The sequence below is a fragment of the Lepidochelys olivacea genome (genome assembly GCF_965140295.1).
Source record: "Lepidochelys olivacea isolate rLepOli2 genome assembly, chromosome: 27".
In the NCBI taxonomy this organism is placed as follows: Eukaryota; Metazoa; Chordata; order Testudines; family Cheloniidae; genus Lepidochelys; species Lepidochelys olivacea.
Window position 1 is genome coordinate 16343075 of NC_140437.1, and position 27618 is coordinate 16370692.

General features: G+C 65.1%; 1 protein-coding gene across 2 annotated transcripts in view; it reads left to right on the top strand.

Annotated features, from left to right (window-relative positions):
- Positions 1–11735: 11735 nt before the first annotated feature.
- THRA (thyroid hormone receptor alpha) overlaps positions 11736–27618 on the top strand; it is a gene marked incomplete at its 5' end in the record, with an annotated part of 38792 nt that continues 22909 nt past the window's right edge. Inside the window, one exon of one of the 2 annotated variants that reach the window (XM_084615655.1) lies at positions 11736–11887. The remainder of the gene's footprint in view (positions 11888–27618) is intronic. The other variant, XM_084615656.1, reaches the window with a different exon arrangement.

Sequence of the window (27618 nt, forward strand, 5' to 3'; positions counted from 1 at the left end):
GGCAGGGCCTTGCCGGCTTGTGGAAGTGACTCCTGGAGAGGGCAGCCGGCGCTGGAGGAGCACGGGTGGGGCCGGAGGTGGGGAGGGGCTGGTGGGTATTAATAAGGACAGATTTCCTGTGACCAGGGCTACGCACGGGGCCCTCGGCACGTCTGACAGCTGCAGGCTGGGGGCGGGGGGATCTGTAATGGGACACTTGTTCTTCCCTGTCGGTGGGGCGCTGGTTCGAATCCAGCTTGGGGTGGTGGCAAGCAGAAGGCAGCCCTGTCCAAATGCTCTAGAGAGCGACCCGGGCCCGGCCCCCAATGCGTCTGGGATGGGACGTCAGGGGCAGGGGGGCCACATAGGCGGCACCACGGCAGACCAGGTCTGTCCGCAGCGGGGTGGGGACCCTGGGGGTGAATGAAGCTGGGCGGGGCGAGGCTGCTGGAGCCCATGGATTGCAGGTGCAGGGAGATAGCAAGCTGCAGAGGGCAGCTGCCCTCCCACAGCCTGGCCGGCACCAGGGGGCACGGGCAGCCGGTGGCCTGGCTGGGCAAAGAGCTCCTGGGTGCCCAGGGTCCGTTTCTCGGGCAGGGCACTGCAATCTGAGCTCTCTGGGCTGCTCTGTTCCCAGCCTGGCCACGGCTCGCAGCCTGCTGTGCCCACATTTTCTGCACACTGTCCAGGCTGCCACAACCGATCACGCTCAGGATGTTCCTGCAGGAGCAGGCTGCCTCCTCTGCCCCCCGCCCCCCCCGGCCCTGGGGACACGCTGCCCTGCCGGGGTCCTGCCGACACCTGCACCTGCCAGGTGACAAGGGGTGTGTTGGGGGGCATGTCTCTGAGCCACACGGGGGACACACAAACCCCTGGGAGGGGCCAGCCACAGCACGGAGAAGGAATTGGAGGGGCTGCAGTTCGGGATTGAGGGGCAGAGGCAAAGGGGGCCAGAACAGTTCCCAGTGGGTTGGGAGCGGGGGGTTAGCGGCCGGTTCCCTTTTTAAGAATGAGGCCCCTCCCCCCGCAGCTGGGAACGGAGCTGCGGCATCTGGGGGGAGGAATTCTTGCTTCGGGGAGCCCGTCGGATTCTCAGCCAACGTCCCCCTCCTGGGACCAGCCTTGGCAGGAAGCCCTGGACCAGCTGTGTCCAGCCCCCCTGGCAGGCGGCGCTGGGCTCCCACGGCCCAGGCAGGGCAGGGCTCCGGACGTTCTCATCCTCCTGCAGACATGGGGAAACCAGTCCCGTGGGGAGCTGGAGCCAGTGGGATCCCCCAGCACCGCAGGGGTTAATGGCCCTCCCCACCCGGCACCAAGGGGAGGCAGATGCTGGGAGCAGCCCGGGGCAGGGACAAGGGCCAGCCCTGGGGTCAGGGGCGCTGTCCAGGGACCCCGGGATCAGGCCTCCGCCATGCTGGAGAAGAGCGATGGGCGAGCGAGCCCTTTGCCCCCCCAGGTGGCTGGTTCAAATCCAGCCCCGGGTGACGGGAGCTCTGGGCCATTCCCCTCAGTCCCTGGTGCCAGGCCTGGCAGAGCTGCCCCAAGCAGCTGAAGGAGACAGAGCCCCCCATGTGTCTGTGTGCAGCGCAATGGGGGCCTGGATCCCTGCTCGGGCGGGGAGCCAGAGCTCACAGCACAAACTGCTAAGGGTCACCACCACAGGCCCACTGCCCTCCCAGAGCTGAAGATAGAACCCAGGAGTCCTGGCTCCCAGCCCTTCCCCCACAACCACTACCCCCTTCCTGGGGCTGTCTCCCTGAGACCCCCCATTCAGTGGCCCATATTGTTTCTCTCGTCCCTGGCCTGGGGGCCGGGGTGGGGAGCTGCAGGCTCTGGACAGATGGCTGGGGGCAGGGGGTGAGGGGGGCTGGCTGCGGTTCCCACCAGTGCGACTCCCCAGGGCTGGAGTTTATTGGGTGTGAACCGTTTCCTTCCCAGGATGAGTTCCCAGCAGGAAGCCGGGCTATCACTCCCCCTCCCACTCCCCAGGTCCTGCCCCTGGTTATCATGGGCCCTTAGGCAAGGCCCGCCCTGCCCCATGCCTCAGTGTCCCCATTAGTAACAGGGGCAAAGCCAGCCTCTTGACGGTGGCATGGGTCACCTGCCATTTTACAGCCCGTTTCACAAACGGGGAAACTGAGGCACTGAGCAGGCATGGGACACGCCCAAGGTGGAGCAGTTAATCAGGCAGAGCTGGAAAAAGGAGTCCTGGCTCCCAGCCCCTCCCCTCCCCCCGCCTTTGCCCCATGCACAAGCTACTGTCTGGTTCCTGGCATGGCTCCCCCAGCTGCATCCCAGCAGCTACAGCCCCCAGCAGCTGATCCCCCAGGCCTTGTGCAACATCCTGGGTGGCTTTGGGACAGAGAAGCAGCCAGCTCCATGCAGCTGCCAGTGCCACGGGAACGGCCTGTCCCTCCAGGGTGCTCCAGGGCGGGGCATCGCTGGGCACAGCCAGAGCCGCAGCGCAGAGCATGCTGAGCCTGGGGAGCACCCTAGGCCCTGTGGGGAAGGGAAGAGCCACTGCCCCCTGCTGAGCCACCCAGAATCATCCCACTCAGGGTCCCCACGTCACCAGCGTTAGCCAAGCAAAGTCAGGGAAACTGAGGCACCGAATGGGGGACGCGACCTCCCAAGAGCAGGGAACAGAACTCGGGAGTCCAGGCTCCCAGAGGTGGCTGGGAGAGCGACCCTTGAATGGTGCTGCTGAGCAACTGCTAGGCCTCACCCCAGAGGTGGGCGCATTCCAGGTGGGGTGAGGGATCCCTCTGTGTTTGGGGATGGTTTGGCATGGATGATGCTGGAGAGATGAGCTGTTTCCAGCTCCGCTGGCTGGTGGGACAGTTGCAAGGGGAAGCAGCTAGTACTCTGCCTCCTGGTTTACCCTGTTAGGTGGATCCTTGCAGAAGAGGAGAATGCCAGAGGGACCCGGTTGAGATGCGTCTCTCTCCAATCCAAGATGCACTCGCCTGGAACAAGCTTATTAAAATTCATCCTGCAGCTCGGCATCCATGGGTCTATCTATATATAGCTTGGGCCCCGGTGGAACAGCCGGCGCAGACGGGGCTGCTGGTTCAGCCAGGAACCGCGCCGGAGAGGCTGGATTTTAGGATCTGTGTCCTGGGGTCTGAGCCCACTGTGGGTTGTCGGAACAGTGACCGTGGGCCTGCACTTCACCTGACCTGCAGCCCCCTGCTAGCCCAGCCCTGGGCTCCCCCGTAGCTCTGCTGGGTGCCCCTCAATGCCGACTCACAGCCCCCACTAGCCAAGCCCTGGGCTTCCCAGGCCAATGTCCTGTGCCAGCCTGTGAATGCACCCAAAGCAATTTGGAAAGTCATGTTTCCAGTCCCAAAAAACCCTGTGACCTCCAGCTTCCAGCCCTCTTCTGTCATAGCCACCGCCCCCTCTTCCCCCCCCCCCCCCAGCGGATGCTGCCCTGAGGCCTGGCTGATCCCTGCTGAAACCAAAGGGCCCTTTGACAGACAGCTGTCTATCACCTACTGGGGGCCGGTGTCATCCCAGCTGCTGTCTAACTGGGCGGAAGGGAGGCTGGGTTTCTGGACCTGAAACACCTTGGCAGCAGCCTCAGGAGTGAATTTGCAGTCACAGCAAGTGCCAGTCCACAGGCTTCAGGGCCACAGCTGAGAGGCAGGGCTGTGGTCAGGAAGGAATGATCTTTCTCCCATCCCTGCCCTTATGGGAGGGTGTCGAGCAGAGAGGGTGCTGGGAACCCGGACTCCTGGGTTCTATTCCCAGCTCTGTTCCCATGTGAATGTGGGCGAGCCCCTTCCCCAACACATGCCTCAGTTTCCCCCCTCTAACATGGGGCTAATGATCCTGCCCCACCCCTGCAGGCTCAGCTCACCAGCGCAGACAAAGCCCTTTGTGATCCATGGAGGGGAGGCCTGGGATCTGGGCTGGGATTATGCTCATTGGAGCACCCCCAGTCCCGGGGGGCAGGGCAGTATGTGCTCAGGGAGCTCTGGGGACACTGGACTCCCCCTTGCCTTGCTGAGCCGTCCCTTCCCCAAAGGATGAGCTCAGCTCTGGCTGGTCCCTTATCGCAGCCAGACGCTGCTGCAGACGCTGCTTATTTGCAGAGGATAAAGTGTACGGTACAGCGAGGGCTAGCACGGGGGGGCTGCACGGCCTCACCCCCACCCCCACACTGGCTCACTGCCTCCAGCTCAGGGCGGGGCCAGAGGACCGCCACAGCCCCTGTCAGGGGAAGAGGGTACCAGTGTCCAGCGGGGACTGCTAGCAGCCCCTGAGCCTGCCCCCCGCAGCCTGCCCAGGAGAACCCTCAGCCCACTTCCCAGGGGGGGCTCTCGGGCCAGCGGGCAGGGGGCAGCACTCCCTGCAAAGAGGCAGGTGGGGATGGGTGGCAGAGACTCGCCCGATGGGTGACACGGTGCCAGGCTCCCCACCTGCTCTCTGGCAGAGGCTCCGCCCCCAGGCCCTGCCTTTGTGTGGTGTGTCAGGGGAGGGAGGGTGGTGGGACATCCATTGGTCTGAGCCAACTTCCCAGGCAGGGCCTCATTACCTCCTCCTGGGCTCCCCATTACATAACAGGGTCCCCGGAGTACACTCCCGCGTGCCAGTCCACCAGGTGATGAGGTGGCAACGGCCCTTTAAGGGCAGGCATTCTGGGACTTGTAGTGCCCAGGGTCCATTAGTGGGTGGGAGGAGCTGAAGCAAGGCCTGCTGGGAGAGGAGACAAGGTATAAAAGCCAAGAGAAGCTGCCCCAGAGTGGTGCCTGAGGGAAGGGGTAGCAGCCCTGGCTGGGGGGCGACTGGCATCCAGGCTACTGCAGCACTGAGGGAGCAGAGCCCAGCCCAGTATGCCAGTGAGGGACCCCATCTCCAGCACAGCCCCTCGCTGTCCCTCCCCGCCTCCTGACCCCCACTCTCCAAGGCTGAATTGCTGCTGACTCAGGAGCCCCAGGAACACAGGGCTCCCAGCAATCAGGGCTCTGGTCTCTCCAAGTCACGCGATTGCAAATCTCCCCCGCAAGGCTCATCCCCCACAATTCGGCCAGGCCTGGCACAAGGGGAGGTGTCTGGGGCTGCAGAACAGGGACAGCAGGAGAGCCCCCTCCCATGCTATATCAGCCTTGCCTCCCGCTCCCACGCCCCTCGAGTCTGACCTGCGCTCCCAGCTGTGTCAGCCCTGCAATCTCCATACCCCTGGTGTTGTGGATCCCCTCCAACCTAAGCCGCACCCCCGTCCCCCAAGCACGAATTATAATGTTCACCATTGGACCAAACTGTTACATTCCCTGAACCCCAGCAAACTCCTTTCCCGCAGTATCCACTAGCTCTCCAAAGCTGCTCCCCTTGCTCTGCACACACATACACGCCCCCTGTGACGAAGAGGGACTGTTCTTAATGTTTCCTCTGAATATTGTGGGGGTGCCTCAGTTTCCCCTATGCAGTTCTTAAGTATCTAGGTGGTGGGATAAGGATGTATGATCGTTGCAGAGCCCTAGAGGGCAGGTGTGTGCAGGAGTCTGGACACAGAGAATGGCCGACACCCTGTTTCCTGGCCACTGATGGCCTGGGCCCTTCCCCCTGCAAGGTGAGAGCTAAAGGGTTGGAGAACAAAGGAACCAGGTGACCTCCTGGCCCGGAAAGGGACAAAGCCTGGAGGAGGAGGGGCTGGAGAGAGTTTCAGTTTGGGGCTGGCTGGGGACATGGAGTGAAGTGCAGATGGGATTGTCTGGCTCACTGCCCCCCAAAATGGACCCAGATGAGGGGTCCTGTTCTCTGCACCTACAAGCTCTGTGTTAGACCATGTTCCTGTCATCTAATAAACCTCTGTTTTACTGGCTGGCTGAGAGTCACGTCTGACTGTGGAGTTGGGGGGCAGGACCCTCTGGCTTCTCTAGGAACCCGCCTGGGCGGACTGGCTGTGGGAAGCACACGGAGGGGCAGAAGAGGCTGAATGCTCCGAGGTCAGACCCAGGAAGGTGGAAGCTGGGTGAGCTGTGTGTCCTGCAGACAGGCTGCTCCCAGAGAGGAGACTTCCCCAGAGTCCTGACTGGCTTCGTAGGGAGCAGTTCCAGAGCATCGCCCGGGGACTCCGTGACACCCCCCGCCTGCCCCTTCCCCTCCCTCCTGAGCAAGAGCTGAGCTGACAGAAGAGCCATGCGTCCCTGTGGACAGGACACCTGGTTGTGAGGTGCGGCCATCTCTCTGCCCACCCCCAGACTGGGTCCTCGGGGCTGCACGCCGGACCTGTGCAGTTTTGGAGATGGCAGCTGCCAGGAAGGGGCGGGAGCCAGAGCTGGGAATGGTTTGGGGTACAGGGAAAGAGGGTCAGTGCTGTGTGTCTCAGGGCATCACCTTTTAATGCCCTTCCCTTCTTGCCCACCATGCCGTGCCGGCCCAGACACCTGCCATATGGGAAAACAGCCATGGATTGCTGCACCCAGTCCCCAAATGCAGCTGCTTCTGGGGTGGAGCACAGCAGCTCTTTAACCGCGCAGGGCGACGCTGGGTGGGGGCCGTGTTCAGCTGATGCCACAGCGGGGCCTTTGGGATGGTAGTACAGAATGAGGCGAGTTGGTCTATGGCCGGGATACCGGCGTTCACGCCCTGGCTCCCGTCACACTGGCAGCCTCACGCGACGGAGGCACAAAGCCCCTCTGATGCTGGGGGCCCGAGCGTTACAGCTCAGCAGACCCTTGGCCTCATAACGGCTGAGCAGCCTCTATCCTAGACTCAGTTGGGGGACAGCCCAGCGTGGACCCTCTACCAGCCAGTCCTTGTCCCCCTCAGCCATGGGGCTGGCAGACAGGATGCACAATAGTACCTCCGACCCTGTGCAATCTTCCCCCGCCCAGCCTGTGGGTACCCCAGGGGAGCATAGGGGGGCCGACATCTTCACCACAACAAGGGGATTGTCATTGCTCCCCTGTGAGATCATCGCTCTCCCCCGAGCAACCACAGAGTGCTGGGCTCTGATCCCGGCCTCTCCTCCTGACGGGCGTTTATCTCCGGCTGATTTATGTGCATGGCTGTGGGGTGGGGGGCTGCCTCTGTGCGTGTGAATGTGACTACACCCCTGTGCGTGGGTGTCTGTCTGTCTCCGGCTGTGCATGCAGAGGCCTGTGTGTGGATGGTGCGTGCGTGTGTTTGCATACAGCAGTGCACTTCTCTCTGCATGTGTGAACACGTGTGTTTGCACGCCACCTACATGTCTGCATCTTGGGCCATTTGTGTGTGCCTGCATGCCCAGGTGTGAGCAGGCATGCGTTTTGCATGCTCCAGTGTCTGTGTCTCTGGAGCTGCGTGTTTGCACACCATGTGTGTGTCTGTATCTCTGTGTGTGGGAAATCACTCTGGTCTGGTTCCAGCCTGCCCCACGTTTCTAAACTGTCCAGCCAGTTTCATGGACTGCGGGGCAGGTTCTGCTCTAGGTTACACTAGGGGAAGTTGTGAGCCCAGAGGATTTTCCCTGGTGTAACTGAGACTAGCATCCGCCCTTTTCTGTCTCTGCACCCCTCCCAGGCACTTGTACCCATCTAGACCCAGCTTCCTTGAAGCCTGCCTGCCTACCTGCTGCTGGCCGGAGCGCCCCTGCCCTCTGGGCCAACCTCTCTATGCCTTTCCACCTCACCGACAGCTGCCCCAGCCCTGTGGCCACCAGGAGAGACACTGGACCGGTGGAGAATTAACATTTAGCCAGTGCCAAGGATTTAGGTGGTGTCTAACCAGAGCTGGAATTCAGCTAGGCTGGTGTGCTGAGACCAGTGCTGGTCATACTGCTGATATTGTCCCAGCGTTTGCTGGTGCTTCCCTGGCGCTCGGTCTGGATCCACCTGGTGCCTCGACTTGCCCTTAGACTGCAAACTGTGCTGCCGGGACTGTCCTGTTCGGTGTACGTGCAGAGCCTACCACAACCCTCCAAGGTGCTACCGTAAGACGACGACTCCTCAGAACTCCGAGCTCTGGGCGTCTCCTCGTGAAAAGCCAGCGGGATTTCCCAAGGGAGAAACCATTAGGGCTCCATAATCTTTTGATGGGGTCCTATAGAAGTGACAAATGACCTACGGAATTTAATCCTTTCTACAGAAGAGTGGGTGTGGGGTTTTTTAATCATCCTATAGATTTCCACAGCCAGGAGAGAACCCGCCGGGGGAAGAATCGGGAGCCCATAGACCAGTGATCACTTTGCATTCAATTTGACAGGGCTTCTCCAGCATGGGCCGCCGGCAAAGCTGACGACTACAGAGGGAAAGGAGAAGTCGGTGTTCAATGGGGCACACGGCAGCCCAGCGGCTTAGCTCCTTCTCCTCCCAGCCCCGGTCTCCCTGTTATGAAGAGGTTTCTGCTTTACATGGTGTTCTTTATTATCATTAATGAAAATTAATGCATGCTTCCTGCCTTCAAAGAGATTCATAAACGTTAGCTAATCTTGACTACGCCCCAGGAGTTGCAAAAAATCTAGGCCCAGCCCGTGTCTAGACTCAGCAGGAGATAGATCTCCCAGGCCCTGCGCTCGGAGCCCCGAGAATCTCCATTCAGCTATAAGCCGCGTGGGGACTTTTATGGTTATTATCCAAATTGCAGCAACAGCTGAGAGCCCCCGTCATGCACCAGGCCCCATGGTGCTAGGCGCTGTACGAACACAGACTAAAGGGATGGCCCCTTCCCCAAGGAGCTTACAAATGCACAAGATGCCGGACAACATACAGACAGGGGAGCATGCGGTAAAGGGACCATGACACGCAGTGTAGCAGCTCTTATTGCAGCCAGTAGAGGGCAGCAGTGTGCACGCACCACACACATTCACTTGGGAAATAGCCACGTTTGATAAATGGGGAAACTGAGGCACCTAGCGACAGCCATCAGGGAAGGTGCTGGGAGTAGGACCCAGGAGTCCTGCATTCAGACTACTCTACTAGACCACATTGGCTAATGCGGTAAAATAACTGGGTTGTTTGTGTCCTGGAGCACATGGCGGGTGCAGTGAGATGGGGTGGGGGCAGAGAGGCTGGAGGAGGGACAGGGTGTGGCGGGGAGAGGGAATTAGGTGATGCTGGGGATGAAGGGAAATGGGGTTGTGGGATGCAGGGGCTGGGGAGCAAGGAAATGGGGGGGCAGGGGCTGGGCCTGAAGAGCAGGGAATGGGGGGCACACGGGCTGGGGTGTAGGGGGATAGGGTGGGGATGCAGGGGTTGGGGGGCAGGAAATGGGGTGGGGGCACAGGGGCTGGGGGCAGGGGAATGGGGTGGGGATGCAGGAAATGGGGGGTGCAGGGAAATGGGGTGAGGGGTGCAGGGGCTGGGCCCGGGGAGCGGCAGGAAAATGCGGTGGGGGGGCAGGGCTCGGAGGCAGGGGAATGGGGGGTGCAGCAGGGGCTGGGGACAGGAATGGGGTGCAGGGGTATGGGGGCACAGAATGGGGGCACAGGGGCTGGGCCCGGGGAGGAGGGGATGGGGGCACAGGGAATGGGGGGCATGGAGTGAGGGCACAGGGACTGGGCCCAGGGAGGAGGGGATGGGGGGCAGCGGAATGGGGGCACAGAATGGGGGGCACAGAATGGGGGTGCAGGCAAAGGAGTGGGGGCACAGGGAATGGGAGGCAGGGGAATGCGGGGCACAGAGTGGGGGCTGGGCGTGCAGGCAATGGGGTGGGGGTACAGGGAATGGGGGGCACAGAGTGGGGGCGCAGGGGCTGGCCCGGGGATGAGGGGATGGGATGCAGGCAATGGGGTGGGGGGCGCAGGGAAAGGGGGGCAGGGAATGGGGGATACGGAGTGCGGATGCAGTGGCTGGGTCCGGGGAGGAGGGGCCGGGGGGGTACAGGCAATGGGGGCAGGGGAATGGGGGGCACAGGGGGGGGGCGCAGGGGCTGGCCCGGGGAGGAGGGGCCGGGGGGGCGCAGGGGAATGGGGGACACGGAGGGGGGGCACAGGGGCTGGCCCGGGGAGGAGGGGCCGGGGGGGCGCAGGCAATGGGGGGCAGGGGAATGCAGGGCATGGAGGGGGGGGTTGGGGGTGCAGGCAATGGGGTGGGGGCGCAGGGAAAGGGGGGCAGGGGAATGGTGGGCAGAGGGGGGTGCAGCGGCTGGCCCGGGGAGGAGGGGCCAGGGGGCACAGGCAATGGGGGGCAGGGGAATGGGGGGCACGGAGGGGGGGCGCAGGGGCTGGCCCGGGGAGGAGGGGCCAGGGGGGCGCAGGCAAAGGGGGGCAGAGGAATGGGGGGCACGGAGGGGGGGCACAGGCACTGGGCCCGAGGAGGAGGGGATGGGGTGCAGGCAATGGGGTGGGGGCACAGGGAATGGGGGGCAGGGGAATGGGGGGCATGGAGGGGGGGCGCAGGGGCTGGCCTGGGGAGGAGGGGCCGGGGGGCGTAGGTAAAGGGGGGCAGAGGAATGGGGGGCACGGAGGAGGGGTGCAGGGGCTGGGCCCGGGGAGGAGGGGATGGGGTGCAGGCAATGGGGTGGGGTCACAGGGAATGGGGGGCAGAGTAATGGGGGGCACGGAGGGGGGGGCGCAGGGGCTGGGCCCGGGGAGGAGGGGATGGGGTAAAGGCAATGGGGTGGGGGCACAGGGAATGGGGGGCAGGGGAATGCAGGGCACGGAGTGGGGGCGCAGGGGCGGGGCCGGGGGCGCAGGCAATGGGGGGCAGGGGAATGCGGGGCACGGAGGGGGGGCGCAGGCGATGGGGGGCAGGGGAACGCGGGGGCGGGGCGGGGCGAGGAGGGGATGGGGTGCAGGCAATGGGGTGGGGGCACAGGGAATGGGGGGCAGGGGAACGCGGGGCACGGAGGGGGGCGCAGGGGCGGGGCCGGGGGGCGCAGGCAAAGGGGGGCAGGGGAATGGGGGGCACAGAGGGGGGGCACAGGGGCTGGCCCGGGGAGGAGGGGCTGGGGGGGTACAGGCAATGGGGGGCAGGGGAATGGGGGGCACAGAGGGGGGCGCAGGGGCTGGCCTGGGGAGGAGGGGCCGGGGGGCACAGGCAATAGGGGGCAGGGGAACACGGGGCACGGAGGGGGGGCGCAGGGGCTGGGCCCGGGGAGGAGGGGATGGGGTGCAGGCAATGGGGTGGGGGCACGGGGAATGGGGGGCAGGGGAACGCGGGGCATGGAGGGGGGCGCAGGGGCGGGGCACGGAGGGGGGCGCAGGCAATGGGGTGGGGGCACAGGGAATGGGGGGCAGGGGAACGTGGGGCACGGGGGGGGCGCAGGCGACGGGGGGCAGGGAATGCGGGGCACGGAGGGGGGGGCGCAGGGGCTGGGCCCGGGGAGCAGGGGATGGGGTGCAGGCAATGGGGTGGGGGCCCGGGGAATGGGGGGCACGGAGGGGGGGCGCAGGGGCGGGGCCCGGGGAGGAGGGGATGGGGTGCAGGCAATGGGGTGGGGGCCCCGGGAATGGGGGGCACGGAGGGGGGGCGCAGGGGCGGGGCCCGGGGAGGAGGGGATGGGGTGCAGGCAATGGGGTGGGGGCCCGGGGAATGGGGGGCACGGAGGGGGGGCGCAGGGGCGGGGCCCGGGGAGGAGGGGATGGGGTGCAGGCAATGGGGTGGGGGCCCGGGGAATGGGGGGCAGGGAACGCGGGGGCGGGGCGGGGCCGGGCCGGGGGGGCCCGGGGCCGGGCGCAGCGAGCCGGGCGGCCGGCAGGGAGCGGCCTTTCGCCGGCGAAGGGGGCTGGGGCCGCGGCAGGAGCCGGCGGGGCGGGGCGGAGCCTGGCCGCGCCGCGCTCCGCAGCCCGCTCCCGGGGACACGCAGCCAGAGCCGCGCTCCCAGCCCCGGATTTACAGACCCGGCCCCGCGCGCGCAGCCACCGGCCCGGGGCCGCCGGGGCCCCCGCAGCCGGGCCGAGCCGAGCCGAGCCGAGCCGCCGCTTCCTGCCGGGAGAGCGGGGCGGAGAGCCGGGGGGCAGGCGAGGAGCAGCCCCGCCGAGGTAAGGCACCGGGGTGCGCTGCGGGGCAGGATCTAGGGGCCGTGCGTGGGGGGCCCGTGCATTGGGGGGGGCCCGCGTGCATTGCATTGCATTGCATTGCACGGGGGTGTCTGTGCATGGGGGCGGGGGTCCGTGCACTGGAGGGATTAAACTGCAGAGTCACAGGGCTGAGCCCCCCCACCCCCCTCCTGCCTTTCCCAGCTGGACAGCGGGGCTCCTCTCCCCTGCTCCGGGGGGGGGGCTACCCGCCCAGCGTGCCCCTTCTGCCTCCCCCCCAGGTGCTGCCCGGTTTCCTGGGTTCTCTGTTGCCCCCCTTCCCTGCTGCCCCGGGCCCTGTCAGTGCCATGGCCCGGGCTGGGGAGGGGGCAATTATCCCCCCCTCCCCCCCCCCGCACACACATGCTTGGGTTTTGTATTTTGCACCGTGTTGTGTTTCCTACTAATTCACCGCCCCCCCCAACCCCCCCAACCCCACCCTACCCCAAAGCCCGGATCCCAGGTTCCTTCCTGACACCCAGCTTTAATCCGCTCTCCCCCCCCCCCCCGCCCACTCCCCAGGCTGGCATTAACCTATATTTTCCTCTCCAGCTAATGGAGAGCCCTGGCCTAGCTGGAGGGGCAAGACAGACAGACACACGCACTGCCAGACAGCGCCAGCCCTTTAAAAGCTCGGTTTGTTTACTGTGGGCATAGCTTGCCCCGCACCGTGCCAGTCTGGGCCTGGCACTCGGGACCCCGGGCCCTGGGGCTGGGTCCCCCAGCCACACAGAGATGCAGCAGGCAAAGTGCCTCTAATCTCCCCTGGAATGATGGCAACGCTGACTCTGCTGACCAGCTGGGCCCAGGAAGGAGTTGTTTGCAGGACAGGAGCTATTGGGGTGGGGGTTAATCCAGTTTGGGGGGGACGGACACCCTCTCTCTCTCTGTGTTTCTGACTTTGAATATCCCCAGCTTTCTACTGCCCGGCAACGGTATTTTTGCTTTTAAAGGGGGTGGGGTGGGGTGCCAGGACCTGTGTGCGAGCGAGCGACTGTTGCAGGGGGGAGGATGTTGGGGGGCTGCTGGAGCAAAGGGGGGGTGAGTTGGGGAGGGGGAGGCAGAGCGGGGAGGAAAATATGGGTAAATATTTTCTTAAAAACCAGGGCCATTTGGCATGTGGCTGGCTGATCACAAGTCAGGGGGGTCCTAGGGGGGCTGCGTGGGTTTCCGTTATGCTGGCACGGCCCTTTTCCGGCAGAGCCAGACGGATTGAACAACTCCTCTTCGGTGGCAGGGAGGGGTAGGAGCGAGCAGTGTTCCCCTTCCCCCCCCCGCCACCCCCCACTTGTGGCCGGGGATCCGTGGGGGAGTGGGGCATACCGCTGGACCCGTGCAGTGGGGTTCCGCTCCCCAGCCCAGGGAGGCTCCAGACGGGCGGCACGGGCGTAGCAGCGACAGTCAGTCGCGGTGTCAGCGGCCAAGTCTGCGGAAAGGAGAGTGACAGCCGTGGCCAGCACGCTCCGGAGGTGGGGGTGAGGTGGGGGCCCAATCCAGCGTGGGGCTGAGTGCTGTGGGGACACACGCAAGGTCAGGCCCTCTGTAGCGTGCCCCCAGCCAGCCCCTGGCCCTGGCCTGCTGGATTGAACATCACCCCGTCGCCCCCCAGAAAACAGGGACCCCGTCAGACTTCAGCCAAGGTCTGCCTGCGCCCAAGCTGGCCTGGCTTCACGCGTTCCGCTCCCGGGGAGCCTGCGGAGGGCGCTCTGCTCAGCCTGGCCCCACCCCCTCTCCAAACTTGGCGAGCGGCGTCAGGAATGCATTTAATTTTTTGCAGCGATTTTGTGGTTGCGGGAGCTGGTTTGGGCTTGGGGGGGGCAGGTGACCTGTGACCCCGGGATGTCCCTTAGGAGTGTGAATGGGCCCGCTCTGGAGAGTGGAAGGAGAACGTACTGGGCAGGGCCGGGTATGGCACCCCGTCTGTCCTCCCTCAAGTCTGGGGTGACTTGCTCAGGATCTCCAGCAGACCGTGCCAGGTGACCCTGGAAGGGGCTAGCAGGGGCAGCGTGGGAGGTCAGGCCGGGGGTCAGAGTCACCTGTGAGCCCACCGAGGGCCAGGTCTGATGCTCTTATCTGGAGTGGCTAGGCAAAGCACCCTGTATGCAGCTGTCTCCGCCTTGCAGTCCCTCCCCCACCATCCCCGGGTCCCTCCTCAGCTTTCTCTGCCTTCCCCTTGTCATTGTCCATTGCCACATACACAATTAATGGCTCTGCTAAAGCTATCAGGAAACCCAGCTGACTGTCCTGTCAGCTGGAGGCCACCTCTGGCGAAGGGGTGGGGGCTTTGTGGAGACTGGGGGGGTCTGGCTTGTTCTGCGGTTATTGGTAGAAGATGACGGGTAGCTGCAGTTGGAGAAGTCATCATAGTAGTTTATAACCTGTTAGTGCCAAAAGACCCCAACAGCGAGCAGGGCCCCGTCGTGCCGGGCGCCGGCCAGACGCAGTAACCGAGATCGGGGCCCCGTTGTGCCGGGCGCTGCCCAGACACACAGTGACCTAGGTCAGGGCCCCGTCGTGCCGGGCACTGCCCAGACACAGTAACCGAGATCGGGGCCCCGTCATGCCGGGCGCTGCCCAGACACACAGTGACCGAGGTCGGGGCCCCGTCATGCCGGGCACTGCCCAGACACACAGTAACCGAGGTCGGGGCCCCGTCGTGCCGGGCGCTGCCCAGACACACAGTGACCGAGGTCGGGGCCCCGTCGTGCCGGGCGCTGCCCAGACACACAGTGACCGAGGTCGGGGCCCCGTCGTGCCGGGCGCTGCCCAGACACACAGTGACCGAGGTCGGGGCCCCGTCGTGCCGGGCGCTGCCCAGACACACAGTGACCGAGGTCGGGGCCCCGTCGTGCCGGGCGCTGCCCAGACACACAGTGACCGAGGTCGGGGCCCCGTCGTGCCGGGCGCTGCCCAGACACACAGTGACCGAGGTCGGGGCCCCGTCGTGCCGGGCACTGCCCAGACACAGTAACCGAGATCGGGGCCCCGTCATGCCGGGCACTGCCCAGACACTCGGTGACCGAGGTCGGGGCCCCGTCGTGCCGGGCGCTGCCCAGACGCAGTAACCGAGATCGGGGCCCCGTCATGCCGGGCGCTGCCCAGACACACAGTGACCGAGGTCGGGGCCCCGTCGTGCCGGGCGCTGCCCAGACACTCGGTGACCGAGGTCGGGGCCCCGTCGTGCCGGGCGCCGGCCAGACGCAGTAACCGAGATCGGGGCCCCGTCATGCCGGGCGCTGCCCAGACACACAGTGACCGAGGTTGGGGCCCCGTCGTGCCGGGCACCGCCCAGACACACAGTGACCGAGATCGGGGCCCCAGACACACAGTGACCGAGGTCGGGGCCCCATTGTGCCGGGCGCCGGCCAGACACACAGTAACCGAGATCGGGGCCCCGTCGTGCCGGGCGCCGCCCAGACACACAGTAACCGAGATCGGGGCCCCAGACACACAGTGACCGAGGTCGGGGCCCCGTCATGCCGGGCGCTGCCCAGACACACAGTGACCGAGGTCGGGGCCCCGTCGTGCCGGGCGCTGCCCAGACACACAGTGACCGAGGTCGGGGCCCCGTCGTGCCGGGCGCTGCCCAGACACTCGGTGACCGAGGTCGGGGCCCCGTCGTGCCGGACGCCGGCCAGACGCAGTAACCGAGATCGGGGCCCCGTCATGCCGGGCGCTGCCCAGACACACAGTGACCGAGGTTGGGGCCCCGTCGTGCCGGGCACCGCCCAGACACACAGTGACCGAGATCGGGGCCCCAGACACACAGTGACCGAGGTCGGGGCCCCATTGTGCCGGGCGCCGGCCAGACACACAGTAACCGAGATCGGGGCCCCGTCGTGCCGGGCACCGCCCAGACACACAGTAACCGAGATCGGGGCCCCAGACACACAGTGACCGAGATCGGGGCCCCGTCGTGCCGGGCGCCGCCCAGACACACAGTGACCGAGATCGGGGCCCCGTCGTGCCGGGCGCCGCCCAGACACACAGTGACCGAGGTCGGGGCCCCGTCGTGCCGGGCACCGCCCAGACACACAGTAACCGAGATCGGGGCCCCGTCGTGCCGGGCACCGCCCAGACACACAGTGACCGAGATCGGGGCCCCAGACGCTCGGTGGCCGAGGTCGGGGCCCCGTCGTGCCGGGCGCCGCCCAGACGCTCGGTGGCCGAGGTCGGGGCCCCGTCGTGCCGGGCGCCGCCCAGACGCTCGGTGGCCGAGGTCGGGGCCCCGTCGTGCCGGGCGCCGCCCAGACGCTCGGTGGCCGAGGTCGGGGCCCCGTCGTGCCGGGCGCTGCCCAGACAGGCCTATCCCCGCAGAATTCATGGGGTGGGAGAAAGCCGGGGTTTTCCCCACTGTACGGGTGGGGAACAGAGGCACCGAGAAATCAAGCTGCCCCCCTGGGGTAGGCGCCCTGGTGCGCATGTGCAAGCTGGGGTTTGCATGAGCACGTTGATGTTACCTAGGAGGGGTGCACATGCAGCTGAGCTCTCTGCTTCCTGGCGGGCACCGTCTCTGCTTGGCTTGTGGCCACACTGCATCAAACGTTCCTGACCCCCGTCCTGCTCCAGGGCCCTGCCACCCTGTCTGCTCCCTGGGCCGAGCGGAGCCGCCAAGGGAGCCCTCGGCCTGTGGGGCTTGTGAGCAGGGGCCTCGCAACAGTGATGGCTGTGGGGCAAACCCTGTGCCGGCTTTTCCGGCTCGCCCGGCATGACCTTTGGCTGCGCCCACTTTGGCTGCGCCAGCCCTCAGAGCTGCCCTCTCCATGGCCTGCGCTCGCTTCCTCCCCCCTCTCCCGCCCCATGGCCTCGGATTGCCCGCACAGGGGCGAGGCAGATGGTAGGAACTGGATGCGAATGGGGAGATCTGAGCTCTCTAAAACAGTTCCCGGGATATTGCACGTGGGTTGAGGGTGGGTCCCTGCCTGGGCGTGATGCATGGGAGGGGTGGGGGGCGGCTGTTGTGTGCCCCTGCCTGAGCACAGGCCCCCCCCGCAGCCTGTCCCAAGGCATCCTGGGCTAGGGGAGAGCTGGGGGAGGGAGGGGGCTTCAGGGATTTCATTTCCTTCCCTGCTGTGGAATTGAGGGCAGGCACACGCCTGTGCCAGCACCTTGTGGAACCAGTTTGCAGGACACCCCCCCCCGCACCTCCCCTCTCCCCAGCTCCTTGAGGTTTTTTAATTTTTCTCCTGGGCCCCAGGGTGTTTCTCAGGGTGAGGAACTCGCTGAGAGCTGGAGGTTTCTTTAATGGTCCCCCCCCCCGCCCCATTCTTGGCAAAAGTCCCTGCAGTAGACAAACGATGTGCATGCGTGCCGCGGCGGACATGGATTCGTGCACACGTGGATCCATGTATATGTCTGCATCCCACCGTGGACTCGGACACAAATCCACGCCCCCCCTGCGTGTGCAAGGGTGAATCCGTGCCCCTGTGCGCACCGGTGCATTCTGGCTCAGGAGCGTGTGCACGGACACAGACCTGCATGTGCATCCCCGCGTGTGGAGTAGGAGCGCACAGGGGTTCGTGGAGAGAGGCATGTGTGTTCCTCCCTGCACACACGCATGGATGAGCAGGCATGTGCGTGCCCATGGTGTGCCCACCGCAGTGGAGCAGGCAAGGAAGAGCTAAGATAGGCAGGGCCGGGTTTGATTTCCCCGGCTCCACACACGCAGCCCCAACCTCTCTGCCCAGTACCCGGGAAGCGGCAGAGGAGGGGGCCTCGCTGGGGGGGATGAAGAATGTAGGAGCACCCCCCCACACCTGGGAACCCCCTCTGGCACCTTGGGTTGGGGGGGGTCAGGGGACAGCCTCAGCTTAGGGCTCACGCTCTGGCGGGAGAGCTGGGGACATCAGCTGCTCTCCCCTCTCCGCTCTGGGCCCCGGGGACTGCACCTCTGAGTGCTCCCGTGCAAGGGGAGGGAGGGCCCTTCCACCCCCATGTCTGCACTAGACACAGGCAGCTGGGAGGAGCGCTTGGAATGTGGGTCGCCACCCTCCTGGGAAGCGCTGACAGTGTGATCCAACAGCAGCCCCAGCGGCCTGGGAGGCAGAGCCGGGACAGGCCCTTGGCCCCGACGCTGGGAAGTTCCTTGGCCTGGCTGGGCTCTGGCTGCAAGGACGCCTGGAATTCAGAACTGGGGACCTGGTGGGGAAGCGGGGCCAGCCCAGCTCTCCCATGGCTTTGTGCCCTCCCCTCCCCCCAGCTGGGCCGTGGGCTGGGGTCTCCAGGAGGCTGGTGGAGCAAGGGTGGAAGGGGAGGGAGCCCTGGCTAGTGGCTGGAGCAGCGAAGGAGTCGTCTGGACCCCTGGGTTCAGGAGTGTCGTGGTTGGGGTGGGGGTTGAGGGGTCAGGACTCCTGGGTTCTATTCCCCGCTCTGGGGAGCGTTTCCTAGCCCAGCGGGGGCCAGGAGCCAGCCTCGGTTGAGACTCTGCCCTGCTCCGTGCCCTGGTGTCTCCACGCGGGGCGGGTGCTGGCCGGCCAGCCCCTCCTGGGGGGCGTCGGGAGCCTGGGTAGCAGCTGTTCCCGGCACTCTGGAAGGAAGGGCAGAGCCTTGTGATGAAGACAGCGCCTTGCACCGGGGCGGACCAGGGCCAAGAACCTGTTGACTCAGCCGCCCTCCCCCTTCGCAAGGCTGTGGCCACAGAGCAGCGTGCAACTGGCACATCGGCAGACGCCTCCTGGCTCCGCCTGCGCCGTGCGACTTCCTGCCAGGGCCCTGCAGCCGGCTGGGTGGGCGAGGTTGCCAGAGCGCAGCCCAGCCCCTGTAGGGGAACTGGCTTCAGGCTGGCTGGCCGGGGTGCAGAGCTGCGTTAGCCGGTGTGCTCGGCTCCCCGGGGTGGGGCGGGGAGCGTTTGAGCGGTGGAACAAACCTCAGCTGAAGCGTAGGCCGGGGGGGGGGAACGGCTCTGGGGCGGCTCCCGGCTCGGCGCAGTGGGGGATCGACCTCCTGGAACCGGGCTCAGCTCGGCACTGCTGACTCAGGCTCACGGGCTGCAGGGCTGGCGACCCCGTTCGGGCTGGAGCCCGGGCTCCGAGACCCAGCCCGGGGGCGCTCTCCGGCCCAAACGTCCACGCTGCTCTTTTCAGCCCCGGAGCACGCACCCGAACTGGCTGCCCCAGCCTCGCTGCCGCAGGGGAGACACCAGCGCTGCTGCTCCCCAGCCCACCCGACCCGGGGACTGAGCCGCAGCGTCTGTCTGCCCCGGCTGCAGTGCAGACACATCCTTCAGGGCATCCTACGGGGGCTGCCCGGACACCACTTGGATGGGCCCAGGGACCAGGCCAGTGACAACAGCCTTCATCCAGGCACCTCGGCGTGCTCTGCGGGTGCAGGACAGGGTCACCAGCCCTGTTTTATAGATGGGGAAACCAAGGCACGGAGAGGTCAGACGCCACAGTGATGGGCGCTATGCGAAGACATAGGATAGCAATTGCTGTGACCTGCCCAAGGTCCCTCAGCAAGGTGGTGGTAGAACTGGGATGGAACCCAGGCGTCCTGACTCCCACCCCAGTCCACCTGCTCTAACCACTCGCCCCCCTGCTCTGACAACGCTAGATATGGGACCCAGGAGTCCTGAGTGCTGGTACCCTGACCTAACCACTGAACTCCTACTTCCCACTTGCTCATCGAGCCAGAATAGGACCCAGGCATCCTGCTGCCCGGTCTCATGCATGGGACGAGACATTTACTGCTGCTGGCGGCTGAGAGTCATTTTCAAGTCTCCCCACCCCGTGACATGGGGCATGGAAGCAGATGCTGGTGATCTGGCCCATGGGCACTTTGCTGCACCCGGGTCCTTGCGCAGCTGGTGAATGGGGGCAGGGCGCAGGCATTAGGGTCGCATATCTGGGAATCTGCAGGAGCCCAGAGGCACCAGCTGGGCAGCGTCTGGGCAAACCCTGCTCCCGGCCCTGGTGGGGGGGCCCTGTGGAGTGGAGTGGGGTGGGGGCTGTTCAGTCTCCCCGGCTCCGTCAGCCCTTCATGCTCCCAGGGCAGAGGACTGACTGTGATGGGGGCAGGGAGAGCTGAGCCCCAGGATGCTCGTTACACGTTGGCTGCTGGGGCTGGGGGAGGCTGGTAGCTCGTGTGACGGGAGTGGCGGGCTCAGAGCAGAGAGCGCTGGTGTGGCGACGCAGCCGCTAGGCCCCGAGCCAGGGCACTGGGCTGAGTGAGCGGTGACCCCCGTGTGCCGCGAGCCCCCTGCCCGCCCCGCCGGCTGGGGGAGGGTTGTGCCCGAGGCGGGTGATGGGCCAGTGGGAGCCGGGGATTCCCCGGGTGAACCACAGTCGGAAGCAGCTGGCAGGAACTCCCAATTTGGGGCCGCGAGGCTGCCTTCCTGCTCAGAAGAGCCCCCCGGCAGCTCCTGTTCTGGGACCCCGTCTGCTGGCATGCCTCCCCCCAGGGCTCTCCCCTGCAACCCCAGCAGCGGCCAGGATGGCATTTGGTTTAACCTTCCGGTGCCGGCCCCTCCTCTCCAGCTGCAGGGGGGAGGGGGACTCCTTGGGCTCCAAGAGCCAGGAGGGCCAGGGCTTGCCCATGGGGCTGGGGGGTGACACCGGCTGCTGTGCCCTGTGTTGGGTGGGGCAGGAGTTTGCGGGCGGGGGATTCCCTGGAGAATCCCAGATGCTGATTGGTTCCCCCAGGGTTCCGACTCGTGCGTCCCCAGCCAATCAAGTGTCTTGGAATCCAGTGAGATCTTGACCGCGCCGGGCTCCCTGGGGAGCTGTCTGCTCGCAAGCCGCATGGGTTTCTTTGCCAAAAGTCTGGCTAGTCTCTGGAGCAGAAGCAATTCTGCCCGTCCCCTAACCCGTCCAGGCCCTGGGGTCGGCACCTCCTGCCTGCCCTCCTCGCCAGGTGTCAGGGAACATTGGCGACTGGCCCAGCTTTGCCTCCCGCCCCCCAGTGCCCCATCAGTTGTGTCCCCGGAGGGCGCTGACCCCTCCTTTCTCTGCCGCGGTCCCTCTCCTGGCCCATATGCTGGGTCACAGGGTGGCCATGTCGCTGGGGCGTTAGCTGGACTCGCTCCCTGGGCGCTGACGTAGGCTACCACATGGTTTTGGCCCCAGCTCTCTCCAGCCCAGGATGCAGGTTTCCGTCTCCTGGGGACGGCCCCGGGCGTTGAGCCCTGCGCCCTGCCCCCAGGGGGAGCTTGGCCATCCGGCCAGGGGATGGTGGTTTCACAGCGATGGTGCAAGAGGGGGCTCCACATCTCTCTCTGGCTGTAGTTGTGAAACAGGAGGGGTTTTCGCACTTTCCCCCAGTCGTGGGTCAGACCATCCTTGGGGGCGTTCAGCATCCTGTGGTGTTTCTCGTAAAGCTGGTGTTTGCTCTGGCCCCCTTGGTCAGAGCTTCCCCTCCTCTCAGTAAAGGCCTCCCGCGCTTCCCCTCTGAGGTTTGTGAAACTTTGCAGCAACCATGGGAGGTGGGGAAACTGAGGCGCAGAGTGCGGATGGTGACACAGCAAGCCGGGGCGGAGCTGGGACTAGCGCCCAGGAGTCCTGTCTCCCAGTTCCCCTCCTCTGACCACTGGACCCCACTCCCCTCTCAAAGCTGCGAATAGAACCCAGAAGTCCTGTGCTTTTAGCCAGAGGCGTCATCCCAGCGAGTCCTGTATGCGGTTTGCTGTCTCTCATCCCAGAAATGGCCGCATCTTGGCGGCACGCTGCTCAGCCTGGGGATCCTTTGGAAAACAAAAGGCGACATGCAAAGCATAAAATGCTAAATCTTCTAATGATCAGTGATTGGATTTAAAACCCCCAACACCTTCTTATGCTGGCTCTGCCAAGCTGCTCAGCGCAGTTCCCTTTGACGCCACACGCCCAACAATGAGCTGTTTATAACTCTTGAAATCAAAGTCCCAGGACAGAAAAAAAAAAGTTTTCTAGAAAAGTTAATTTTCCTGTTTTTCAGGGTGTGGGAGATTGGCTTGTCAGGCAGAATCTCACAAGCTGTAAGGAAGTGGGAGATCTCTGTGCTGTGGGGGGGAAGAGGTGCGCACGTGTGTGTGTGATTTTAATACTGTGTATTTATGTCACCCAGTACATAAACAGGCCCAAATGTTGCATTCATTTGCTACCATGGGCCCTGTTGGCACGTTTTTAGAGTCATCTTTTGCTTTTAATTTTTTTTTGAAGCTGCACAAACACTTTTACACCTGATACTGATTCTCAAGAGGTCGATCTCCCCCAGCACAACCCTCCCCGGCCCTCCAGCCTGGAGCTGACCCCTGCCCTCCCAATGTAGGTCAGCCCTGGCGGGGCGGCAGCAGGGAGGTGTAGGCTGGCGGTCTGTGGGTTCTTTACACGGGAGCGTGCTGGCAGCCGGTTGATTTCACAATTGTTTGTTCTGTTGCCAGGTAGATCCCGGCCTGTCTTTGTGCGGGGAGGGAGTTTGTAGCACTGAGATCGTCACCTCCCATGGAGCAGAGGCCGAGGCCGCGTGCTCTGGCTTAAACTCCTCACCCCGGCGCAGTCAGAGCCTCAGCACCATTGGCACCCCGGCCCCCGTGTGGGGGCGGCTGCGGGCGTCTTCTCCCTGCCATGGGGGTAGGCTGGGTCCCAGGTCTCTCTTATGTCATCCGCATGGCATCCTCCTTCCAAACCTGAGCCACTCCAAACAGCCCAGCTGCTGCCACCGAATGCTTGGGATTCCAGCTGCATTTAGTCATGTTCCGGCTGTCCCCAGCCACCCATCGGTGTGCACACCTCCAGGGACATGCCTACCCTGGCAGAGGCCATGCACACACGCCGGCGTGCACGCCCAGCCAGGGACGGGGCATGCACACACGCATGCTGGTATGCACACTTATGGGATACGCACACCCAGCCAGAGACGGTGTGTGCACGCCCAGCTGGAGAGAGAGCCCACGAGATCCCTGGTGTGCACAGTTAAATTCAGGTGTGCACCCCTGGATGGGTAGATGGCACTTGGACACAGACCTGCTCACAGACACTCCCACACATGTAGCCTCACACACGTGTGCAAATGGCCATGCATTCTGATGCACATGCCGGTGCGTGTACCTATCTGTGCCTTTTAATCCACTCACACATGTACACGAATGCATCTGCACCCACACAAACACTCATTCACACCCCTCCATGTACACACGCTCAGTGACACGCCCATGCCCGCCCTCCCCGATTCTGCCGCTTGCCCGGCCCCTCCCCACCAACTGTTGATGATGTTGGTTAATCAGCTTGCAAAGGTCCCACGAGCTGCGAGCACCTGCCAGGCCTTGGCACGGGCATCCCCCCGCTTAAATCCGCCCTAAGCAGGGATGAACTCTCACGTAGCCCCCGACACTGTTCTGTGCCCCTTGGAGGGCCTGACCCACCGGCGGGGCTCCAAGCCAGGCCTGGGAACGTTGGCCTGGCTGTACCCAATTGGTGCCACGCACTTCAACCTCATTCTCAGATATCCTGCTCCACGGTGCTGGTAGCGAGATGCCAGCCAATGGGAATCCCCCCGAGACTAGCCCCCCACCCACAGGCCAAGTTAGTGCCTCTAAGCTGGGTGCCTCGGGACACCAGCAGAGGGAGTCTCCTTGTCCCCTCGCCCAGGCATCAGGCCCCTAGCACTGCCCTAGGGAGGTGCAGGGATCAAATCCCCCCCCCCCCCCCAGACCCGCTTGGTCCCACCTGACCCAGCGCCCTGCACCACCTCAAATGCCCCATTTCCTGTCTCTGTCCCGCCCCACCGCGTAGCACCCCTTTCCCCGTCACCCTGAGGTCCGTTTGCCCCGGCTGCTCCAGGCCTTGCGTCCTGCCTCCCAGCGGGGCTGGCTGAGCCTGTGTGCAGCCCGCGCTGGGAGCTGTCTGCACGCCTGGCACCTGGCCACATCTGTGGCAGGACAGCTGTGCCAGCCCGTTCCCTGTGCCAGGCTCCCAGGCATGTGTGGGCGGCTCTGCTGGTGCCCCTCAGTCCTGCTTCACAGCCCTCCGAGTTTCTTGCAGGCAGAAACATCCACCCACTCAGTGTCTAGGGCAACATCCCCCTCGGTAACTAGCTCCTGCCCCCAGCCCCTGGGTCCCCCTCCCTGGCTGAGGTTTGGGGTTTTCTCTTGCTGGGTCCTGCAATGCTCTGTGGCTGTGCGACATCCCCAAATCCACTTCCCCGCTGCAGCCACCGGCCTAGCCGGGGTCCCGCTCGGCCCTGGACTTTGCCCACCAGTTGTTTTTCAGCCCCATAAAACCCGCCTCGTTTTGCCCAGCTCAGCAGTAAAATCCCTGCTGGGCTGGGCCAGGGCAGGGAGCTGGGAGGAGGCTCTGGGTTAAGTGATTGGGGACTAGCTGGATGTCAGTGCTATGGGGCCCTCGTGGGAAATGAGTTTGTCGGGTTTCAGCCCCTTCCTCGCGGGGCAGGTGTGGGCAGCAGAAATCCTGCCCCACAGTGGGCACTAGCTGGCAGAGACACCCAGCACTGACTGGGCCACAAAACTGGAGCTCCGCTTGGCGGGGGGCGTGTCGGTCACTGGCATAAGCCTCCCCCCGGTCCCTGCAGAGCCGGTTTCCCGTCGGTGGCAGGAATCCGCACGGGCCCACTTGGCTGCTGGGTGTGAACGTGCCGTTGCACAGATGTGGGGCGGGTGCAGATGCAGGTTCCTGCCCAAGCACAGGAAAGGGGGCCCCTGTGGGGCAGGGAGTGCGGCTCGGAAGCTGTTACAGTCGTTTCCCCGGGCTGCCAGTGGCGCGTGCCCTGTGGGCGCCGGTGGAAAACTAACGACCAGGCCCCGGCGCTGCTCACTGGCCCCGGCGGGTTTGTAGGGTGCTGGTTGGGCTGGTGACAGGTGCTGGAGGTCTGCTGCCGCTGCAGAGCGCTCCCTTCCCCCTCTGGGCAGGCGCCCGCTGGGGGGCACTTCAGCTAATGAAATGTTTTCGGATACGTGCCCGGGAAACCAGGGAGGGCGGCCGGGACAGGCACCTCTGGGGCTGGCTCTTGCCCCGGTCCCCCCCACCCTGGGGTATGTGCGGCGGGGAAAGGGGGGTGTCCCCAACAGCTCTGGGTGCAAGAGAAACATTGCTGCTTTGGTTTTGTGATTTTCCCCCCATTTTCCCCAGCTCTGCCAGGGCCCCTCAATCCCGACCCGCAGCCTCCTGTCAGCCCAGCCCTGGGCTCCCACCCCAGGTCTGCCAGGTCCCCTCAATCCCAACCCGCAGCCTCCTGTCAGCACAGCCCTGGGCTCGCCCCCCAGCTCTGCCAGGGCCCCTCAATCCCGACCCGCAGCCTCCTGTCAGCCCAGCCCTGGGCTCCCCCCCCCCCAGCTCTGCCAGGGCCCCTCAATCCCGACCCGCAGCCTCCTGTCAGCCCAGCCCTGGGCTCCCCCCCAGCTCTGCCAGGGCCCCTCAGTCCTGACCCGCAGCCCCTGACTGAGCCGACTGCCATGCCGTGGCGTTTGCAGGGTGGGCACGGGAGGGTGGGGGGGTCACTGGGCTGAGACTCGGCCAGTTTATTTCATTTATGCTCTAGGCTGAGGTTCAAGTCCCGCTCTCCACAGGTGACCGGTTGGGGGGCCCCCCTTCCCCTGGGCAAGGCAGGAGCGGGCTTGGTGCCCACCGGCTGGCTGGGTCCGTCCAGGCCTGGCCGGGTGTCTGGCTGAGTCACCCTGCGGCGGGAGCCTGGTGCGGAGGGACCGGTTGTCCTTCAGGCAGTGGCAAAGCCATCGCCGTGGGGCAGCCCCTGGTGTCTGTGGGCGATTGCCCCCTCGGCTGGCCACGCCAGGCGTGACGCCCTCTCTGCTTCCCGCCAGAGCCCCCCCTCCCCGGGTCCAAGGCTGCCCTGGGCTGTCCAAGCGCCTGGGGAGCCCTCGTCTGGGCTGGGGGGCTCTCGGTTCGGCCCCAGATTCCTCACACGCGTGTGGCAATGCCCGTGGCCCTGCGGGTGCAGGGCTGGCAGAGGCTCCCGGGCAGAGCTGGGGCTCCCCTTGGGGTACCAGCCAGGGGAATGGGCATCTGAGGCAGTCCCCTCCCCCCGAGTGTATTAGTGGCCTGTCTGGTCCCCTGAGCCCGGGTGCTGGGGAGGGAGTGTCGCCGGGGGGGGAATGGGGGGAGGGAGAGTTGGGGGCTGTGTCAGGATCCTTGGATGGGGGAGGTGCATTTGGGACCCTGTGTTAGGAGGTGGGTATATGGGGGGGGTGTAGGCTGGGGGGCAGGGCGCCCAGCGTGCTGGGAGACGGGCCGGGGGGACAAGCAGCACCCGGGCAGGGCGCCGGCCGTGGGGGTGAACCCCGACTGGCAGAGAACTGCGTGGGGAGGGGATTGACCTGCTGGGGCAGAAGCAGCTTGGGTGGATGAGGGGGGCAGGGGCAGGGCGGGAGGAGCCCCAAGCTGAGCTGCACTAATGGGGCAGCCCACCCGAGCTCCTCCCCCGGCTGCTGGGCTGCAGCGGGTTCTTCCGAGGCCGTTAATTAGCCGTCATTGTTAGCGCAGCTTATCCGGGCTCAGCGCCGGCTTTCGCCCTAAGCCACCTCATTGAGAGCATGACGGAGCCTTTCACACCTGTGCCCCTGCCCAGGTCATGGCCCGAGGGTGGGGCCCGGCCGGCTGCATGGCTCCGCATGGCTGGGTGCCAGTCCATGGCCCTTTGTCGGTGGCACGCCCAGGTGGGGAAACTGAGGCAGAGGAAGGGCAGGTATGCCCAGGGTCATACGGAGAGTCAGCTGGGACTGAGAGCGGGCAAGGGGGCTTGTTCTTTGGGCTGGACTTTCCATGCTCCCTGTTAGCATCACTGGATCTCACCGAATCCACGTGGTGCGACACCCCTCCGCCCCAGCACCAGGGGGGCTGTGGGCAGCGTGGGGAGGGTGGTGTGAGGAGAGGTGGGGTGCAGGAATGGGGGAGGAACTGTGTGTCTGGCCATGAGGGGGGCAGAGCTGGGTGTCTGGATGGTGCAGGGTAGGGGGAGGAAGAGCTGGGTGTCGAGCTGGATGTCTGGCCGGTGTGGGAGTGGGGCGGGAGCTGGGTGCCTGGGGGCAGGAGCTGGGTGTCTGGCCGGTGCTCGGGGGGGTGGGAGCTGGATGTCTGGGGGTGGGAGCTGGGTGTCTGGCTGGTGTGGGGGGAGGCGTGGTGAGAAATGCTGCTGAGTTTTCTCCCCCACGTTCGTTCTGTTCACGCCCTCGGTGCTGGGTTCTGCCCACCGAGCCCTGGCTGGAGCTGGGGTCTCCTGGCTTCCGGCCCCGGCTCTGACCCAGCCTTGGCAGCCGTCTTTGAAATGTCAGAAGTGGCCCCTGCTTATGGGCCCCTGGAGGCATGCAGGGCTCTCACCGAGTGTTGGGGGGCTGGGCCCAGGCGCTGAGCAGCGACTCCAGAGGCTGCGGCTGGTGCTGTGAATGGCTGCAAATCTCAGGCCGTTCCCAGACCTGACTTGGGCCCGTGCGGCGAGGCCGGGCTGCCTCCCGTGGGAGCGTGTCAGGGACATGGCTAGAACGCGCCTTAGACAGGAGAGACCCGCCTGGGCTGGAGAGATCATGTCAGCACACACTAAGCTTTCTAGCGCTGGCGGAACATTCCTGCTCTGTGCCTCGGTTTCCCCGCCTGCATGTTGGGGGCAGGGGCAGCCCAGGGGGCTGTAAGAGTTACAGTCCCCACCTGTAAAGCCGTGATCCCAGCTGAGGAGGGCTGGTCCCATTCGGGTTTGGATGTGGGGGTTTCTCTGCATACCCCTGGGGATCCCAGACCCTGCGTTGTTCCTACCGGCCCCCG